Consider the following 7,623-nt stretch of genomic DNA (forward strand, 5'->3'; position numbering starts at 1 on the left):
AATCAATGCAATCAGCGACGCAATACTGGATCCCCATACCACTAAAAAGACCACTCGAAACAATAAATACTGGTGTATTAGCTACGTTTCCGTTTTTTTGTACAATAATGTTATGAGACAACAAATAAATAAGTAAACACCAGCCGTCACCAATGATGAGCAATACATAACATTGTAAATAACAATGTGTTCTTAACTGACTTGCCTCGTTAAATAAGGTTAAATCATTTAATAAAATAAAAATAACAAATCAAATGCAGTAATTTGAGAAGAACGCTTGAGGGCGACTACGAACCAGTTTTGAATAAACGAGGACAGAAACATGCCATGTGTTGTTGGGTCAGAGGCGAAGGGTCATAGTTGAAATGAGAAAAAATGGTGGCGCACGCAGAAATACACGTGGTTCACCCTGGTGGCAACAAAATAAACTTCAGAGAGACAGTTATTACAAATGATTCCAACTACATTGTAGCTGACATCAGCTAAACCTGAATTAACTGTATGACACAAGTATGTCATGGATGCAAACTGTGGCTAGCACGTTAGCTAACGTGTTACTGTTTAGCTACAACACAAGTATTCTAATCTTGAGAGAAACGTAACGTTGACTATTGTTGTCTGTGGTCCTGCAAGAATTATGGGTTCGATTCCCGGGAGCACCCATACGTAAAATGTAGACGTGTTGATACAGACTACTCTTTGCAGAAGCTTCCGTACGTGTCCTTGATCAACCAACTCAAACGAAAATAACGTTTCCACTTAACAGCGACATATTCAGTGTCTCTAGGAACAATACTTTGCGGGACGAAGCAAGCATGATCTTAGCAAAAGGGTAAAAGTTATTGGGTAAAAGTTATTACTAAATGGCTTATACACAGAACCAGTGCAGTGGTGGGAAAAGTACCCAATTGTCATACATGACTGAGTCATTTTCTATTAAGGTATCTTTACTTTTACTCAAGTTAAAGTCACCCAGTAAAATACTAGAGTAATAGTCTAAAAGTATTTGGTTTTAAATATACTTAAGTATCAAAAATGTAATTGGATAAAATATACTTATAAACCTATAAATAATTTCAAATTCCTTATATTAATAAACAAACCAGATGGCACCATATTCTTGTTTTTTTCATTTATGGATAGCTAGGGACTCCAACACTGACATAATTTACAAATTAAGCAGATATAGATTAGAATGTTAGATTAGAACATTGTGCAAGGTTATTGTCCATTGTGCCAATGAAGCTGTTCTTATGCTACACCCTCGGGAGTGTGGTGTCAGGAAAATAACCTCACGCTCAACGTCAACAAAACAAGGGAGATGATCGTGGACTTCAGGAAACAGCAGAGGGAGCAATCCCCCTATCCACATCAATAGGACAGTAGTGGAGAAGTTGAACGTTTTAAGTTCCTCGGCGTACACATCACGGACAAATTGAAATGGTCCACCCACACAGACCGCATGGTGAAGGAGGCACAACAACGCCTCTTCAACCTCAGGAGGCTGAAGAAATTTGGCTTGTCACCAAAAACGGTCACAAACTTTTACAGATGCACAATCGAGAGCATCCTGTCAGGCTGTATCACCGCCTGGTACAGCAACTGCACAACGCATCACCGGGGTAAAACTACCTGCCCTCCAGGACACTTACACCACCCGATGTCACAGGAAGGCAAAAAAGACCATCAAGGACAACATCCACCCGAGCCACTGCCTGTTCACCCTGCTATCATCCAGAAGGTGAGGTCAGTACAGGTGCATCAAAGCTGGGACCGAGAGACTGAAAAACAGCTTCTATCTCAAGGTCATCAGAATTTGTGTTTAAGCAATAAACACGTTTAAAAAAGAAAAACTCCTGGTTGTAAACTGACTGCAGTAGCTATGTTTTTGGTATCGCTCATGTCATACTGCGTGTCATTCCTCAACTGTCTGGATTTTACATTCATTTTGGACCTCCACAAAACTGACACACTAAATCAACAAACTGTTTTTGTACATATTCAAGTAGCGATTCATAACTTACAAATACAATCAGTACATGGCTTTCCATTCATTTCTTAAACTCATTGGAAATGAAATGGAATTCAACTATGCTATAATCCCACTGAATCATGAATAAGCCTCATTCAGATGATTTTATATGGTCCTTTACACACCAGCTCCGTGGGAAAATTGGATCCTGGCCAAAGGCACAAGTTTATTCAAAAGGTGTGAGACATCGAGGATGAGTTTTTGACAATATTAATGTCAACTGCCATATGTTGATGTACATGTCCAACTGGTTTCCTCCTATTTTCAGACTACTGATACCAGACTAGTGTTTTATCATGTGGCCACAGATACTCCCCTATTCTGTCAGTGGTTCCAGATCTACAACAGACAACTGTGTGCGAATAGCATACAGTATTGAGCAACAGAGAAGTAAAATTCCATTGTTATGAGAAAATCATTTTAAAAAATGTAAGTGTCTTGTGCCGTCCCAAACAAAGTACAATAAAATGAAATTGAAATGAAAGCTAAAGGGCATATGCAGTAGGGTTGATAAAGGTCAAAATAAGTTTGACTGGGACTAATGGAAGCGTAGGATGTTTGGTAACATTTGGCATCCTAAACTTGTTTACATGTGACAAAGTAGGCTACAGGACCATATAGTGCTTCTACCCAAGTGGTGGCCCATCATGTCTTTAGGAGCTACAGTCTTTTTCATTTTTTCCAACCAGGCATTAACCAAGACATATAGCTAGAATGTTATGGAGTGATATTAGTGCCAACATAAACTGAATTTCAGATTCAACATCATATCGCTCCATGGACTCTAGTGTGCCTGGTTTGGCCAAAGATTACTACACATTGTGGCCCTCCAGAAAAAATAGTAAACACTCTTGAAGTCTATGACTTCCTCCCTATAGGCTGTCTCATCGTCGTTGGTGATCAGGCCCTACCACAGTCGTGTCATTGGCAAACTTAATGATGGTGTTGGAGTCGCAGGTGAACATGGAGTACAGGAAGGGACTAAGCAGGCACCCCTGAGGGGTCCCCGTGCTGAGGGTCAGCATGGAGGATATGATGTTGCTTACCCTCACCACCTGGGACGGCCTGTCAGGAAGTCCAGGATCCAGTTACAAATTGTTGCCTACCCTCACCACCTGGGGGCGGCTCGTTAGGAAATGACAGGATCCAGACGCAACTGGTTTCAAGTGGCCAAGAGAACTCATGTGATCTCCGACTGCTAGCGAGTGGAAGAACTGGGAATCAGACAAGGGAATGTTTACATCAATGTATGGATAGAGACTTCAGCTTTCTTCTCATGTGTATATCCTGTCAAACGATAAACGTTGCACAAACCCCGCACTTTTAAAATGGCTCTGTTCCTATGGAAATGTGCACATGTTTAGAGAGAGTAATTGGTTACATATTTCATGTCAAACCTAGACTTTCAAATCTCTTATTCCCCAACAACTGACAATTGGGACCTCCCCCCTATCTCGGGCTCTGTAATAGTCACATTGTTTCTGACGCTTATCAGAATCCCACAGTTCTTAGCTTTCTAACAGTACTTAACTGTCGTTCTGCCCCTGAGCAAGGGAGTTAACCCACTGTTCCCCGGGCGCCGATGACGTGAATGTCGATTAAGGCAGACCCCGCACATCTCTGATTCAGAGTGGTTGGGTTAAATGCGTAAGACACATTTTAGTTGAATACATTCAGTTGTACAACTGACTAGGTATTCCCCTTTCCCTAAGCATGTTTCTGTAAGGACCGAAATGTACTTTATGAGGGCAGTATACAATATTATGCATCGTTTATAAAATGCCACCAGAGGGCGTCAGAGTTGAACAGGTTAAGAACAGCTATGGCTACAGACAAACAGGTATTCGTTGGTATAAGTACTTTAAGGAATGAGCAGCAAGGCAGCATGATTTCAACAAGCACTTCACCTGTCATTGCAATACAATTCTAACTAGGCCTCTACATAGACAGCAGTAGAGCTAAGTATTGCTTTTCCCCCCAAAAAACAAAGTTCTACGTAACAAATACCCAGTGTTTTTAATCCAAACCATGAAACAGTGTTTTTACTATGAGGAGAAAACAACCTTTTGTGTCTAAGACACCAAAACCAGTTTGACTTAGGGTGATATATTAACATTCCAGTTTGATCCGGTTAAGATCTGAAGAGTTCAAAAGAGGTTTGAATGTTAAATACAATGATATACATTCTCAATAAGTTAACACTGTAGGCTGCTGTTGTGTATAGCGTATTAGACTTGGAGGGCTATAGTTGTTTTCTCCAAGGCACAGGTATGGAACAAAACATGCAAGGAGGAGGACTAAAATTAACTTCAAAATATCAAGGAAGTGGGATTCAAACATGTGTTAAATCATACAGAAATATGCATGCCAGAGGGACCATTTGAAACAAAATAGTAAAATAATTTCTTTGTGGGAAGCATTACATACATTTTTTTTGTGTGAAATCATACAAATCTGCCATTTCAATGAAAATACAGTACTGCATTCAAAAACCCATCTCGTAGAATTTGATTAGGGTTATTAATCACAATTTGCAGGAGTAGAAAGGTTCATGTTCCCTTAAAGAGTTCAAGTATGCCCCATAACTTCCTCCAGTAGCCTCTAACATCAACCTAACTCCAAACTGCAGTAGTGAGGGAAACTCGTCTATAGTTGATGCCTGATAGTTGTGCTGGTTTGCAGCATATGCATTCTCCATCTTGTGTCAACATGCGCCAGACTGTAGAAAACCCACTCAAACGTGTTTCTGTAAAACACGAGTAGCAGCAGAGAAAAAAAAAGATCAAATTTCAGTACAAATAAATAGGATCGATTGAGCATGTCACACCTGAAGAAAGGACTCTCACGATGGACGTCTTCGACACTCTGCCAGCTGACATCCAAGCAGGTGAGTAACACTTAGAGAGCACTCTGACAGGTGCCGTTTGTCATGACATCTTAGCAGAACCTTTCAACTGGCCAGTGTTTAGAAGCTACGGTTTGCATTTGTTTACATCCTGATCCTCTTTTTTCCCTTTCCAGAGGATGTTGCTGTGGTCATCCCGGATGTCACCCCACACGTCACCAAGGACGTGACACTGGATGTTCCATGCAGAGCTAGGAAAGGGGCAGTCCAGCGATTATTTTGCAGGCTTTGGAGGGCAGTGTGCTGCTGCGCCTGCCACAAGGAAGAGGAGGAACAATATTAATTATTCATCGGACCTTCAGAAATGGGAATGAACCATAGACCATTAAATTATTTGCATTATAATTGGACTCAATTCTGCTTTTCTTGTTTACTACTTAATTTCAGAATTTCTATAAACTTTCACTTTGTAAGTGTGGAGTAGGTTGTGTAAATAAGTTGGAAACATTACAGTTTTAATGCTTTGAATAATTTACTTTGTACATTAAAAAATATATGTATTATTTGACAACAAAAAAACAGAGGGCGCTCAACCAACGTTGAGTTGAGGTGCAACCAAAAATGTGATCATCATCATAGAAAAGGAAAAAGCGCAACTCTTGCTCACTATAAAAAAAAAATGCATTGTTTTATTCAGGCAAGGTTAAAAGATTAATGTTTCGGCCTAGTCTATGATGATATGCAAGTTGTGTTTGCCCAGTGAAAGGGTGACCCAGACTAACCCTGGTTCTTGAGGGTTGAAGACAGTGAAAAATGATCATTAAGTAAATGGGACTTTTCAATTCTTGAATAAAAATCTTTAATGAACATGAATTTAAATACAATTGACTTGAGGATCAGAGCAGGCAGGCTGACTGGCTAGCGATGAAAGCCCTCTGCCTCTAACGCTGTGCGGTTCATCTCAACCAAGAGGTTGTGTGGGTTGTCTTTCTCTCTGGGTGTGAATCACTATGACCTCTCCCTCTGCCTGCCATTTGGCTGACCAGAAGCCTTCTGCTCTTTCTTGCTCACATCCTCTATCTAACACCTCTTCCACCTCCTCTTTCTGGCTGTGTTCGACTGAGGTCACTCGTTCTCTCTCCCTGGGTGTTGGATAGTTCCTCCTCCTCTGTGTCTTTGTGATGGTGGAGGGAGTTATCCTGTTCCGGCTCCCTCTAAGGGGGTATATCGTAATCTCTTTCGGTGTGTTGAGGGGTTCAGTGGTTTTGGAGGGAGTCTGAAGTTCGATCTCTAGCGATGAGTGTGGGGTCTGTCAAATCAAATCAAATGTATTTTTATAGCCCTTCGTACATCAGCTGATATCTCAAAGTGCTGTACAGAAACCCAGCCTAAAACCCCAAACAGCAAGCAATGCAGGTGTAGAAGCACGGTGGCTCGGAAAAACTCCCTAGAAAGGCCAAAACCTAGGAAGAAACCTAGAGAGGAACCAGGCTATGAGGGGTGGCCAGTCCTCTTCTGGCTGTGCCGGGTGGAGATTATAACAGAACATGGCCAAGATGTTCAAATGTTCATAAATGACCAGCATGGTCAAATAATAATAAACACAATAGTTGTCGGGGGTGAAGCAAGTCAGCACCTCAGGAGTAAATGTCAGTTGGCTTTTCATAGCCGATTATTAAGAGTATCTCTACCATCCTGCTGTCTCTAGAGAGTTGAAAACAGCAGGTCCGGGACAGGTAGGACGTCCGGTGAACAGGTCAGGGTTCCATAGCCACAGGCAAAACAGCTGAAACTGGAGAAGCAGCACGGCCAGGTGGACTGGGGACAGCAAGGAGTCATCATGCCAGGTAGTACTGAGGGATGGTCCTAGGGCTCAGGTCCTCCGAGAGAGAGAAGAAAGAGAGAATTAGAGAGAGCATACTTAAATTCACACAGGACACCGGATAAGACAGGAGAAGTACTCCAGATATAACAAACTGACCCTAGCCCCCCCGACACATAAACTACTGCAGCATAAATACTGGAGGCTGAGACAGGAGGGGTCAGGAGACACTGTGGCACCATCTGATGATAACCCCGGACAGGGCCAAACAGGAAGGATATAACCCCACACCACTAAGGGATATCTTCAACTACCAACTTACCATCCTGAGACAAGGCCGAGTATAGCCCACAAAGATCTCCGCCACGGCACAACCCAAAGGGCGCGCCAACCCAGACAGGAAGATCACGTCAGTGACTCAACCTACTCAAGTGACGCACCCCTCCTAAGGACGGCATGGAAGAGCACCAGTAAGAAAATTGATATACAACATCCCACAATTTTTTTTAAATGCTCAGGAATTTCTACAAAATATGCACAAATTTATATATATAAATGGCTACAAACTATGAAACGAGCTCACGAATGTAAACGTCCACGTACTGTAATATACGTCCACAATTTTTTTAGTTTGGATGTTATGATGATATTCCCTGGAGGTTGGGGCCCACAGGGCAGGTGCCCTGCGTGCCCATTCGGTAATCTGGCCCCTGATCATCAAGTTAAACCACAGGTATTGTTGTTACCACATCCTCACACTGTCTTGGAGGATAAAAACTGAGACTGTAGCCAGCTTCCATTTTAACCTCATTTTATTGTCAAAGAATGTTCCCATAGTCCAGAAGTATTGGATGAAAATCCCACAATGTTGGTGCCATACAGGAGCACTGACCAAGTCTGTCTCCAAAAGAGGACTGCTGGTTT

General features: G+C 41.9%; 1 long non-coding RNA gene across 2 annotated transcripts; it reads right to left on the minus strand.

Moving 5' to 3' along the window:
• Positions 1 to 5,717: 5,717 nt before the first annotated feature.
• Positions 5,718 to 7,072, minus strand: LOC116367633 (uncharacterized). Of its 2 annotated transcripts, none has more exons than XR_004208400.1 (2): positions 7,022 to 7,072; positions 5,718 to 6,186 (listed from the first exon to the last, which is right to left on the minus strand). It is a non-coding gene; the product is annotated as an uncharacterized LOC116367633 (long non-coding RNA). The 2 variants fall into 2 exon arrangements; XR_004208401.1 differs by lacking the exon at positions 7,022 to 7,072 and adding an exon at positions 6,514 to 6,559.
• Positions 7,073 to 7,623: the final 551 nt, after the last annotated feature.

The sequence above is a fragment of the Oncorhynchus kisutch genome, unplaced genomic scaffold, assembly GCF_002021735.2.
Source record: "Oncorhynchus kisutch isolate 150728-3 unplaced genomic scaffold, Okis_V2 scaffold1710, whole genome shotgun sequence".
Taxonomy (NCBI): Eukaryota; Metazoa; Chordata; class Actinopteri; order Salmoniformes; family Salmonidae; genus Oncorhynchus; species Oncorhynchus kisutch.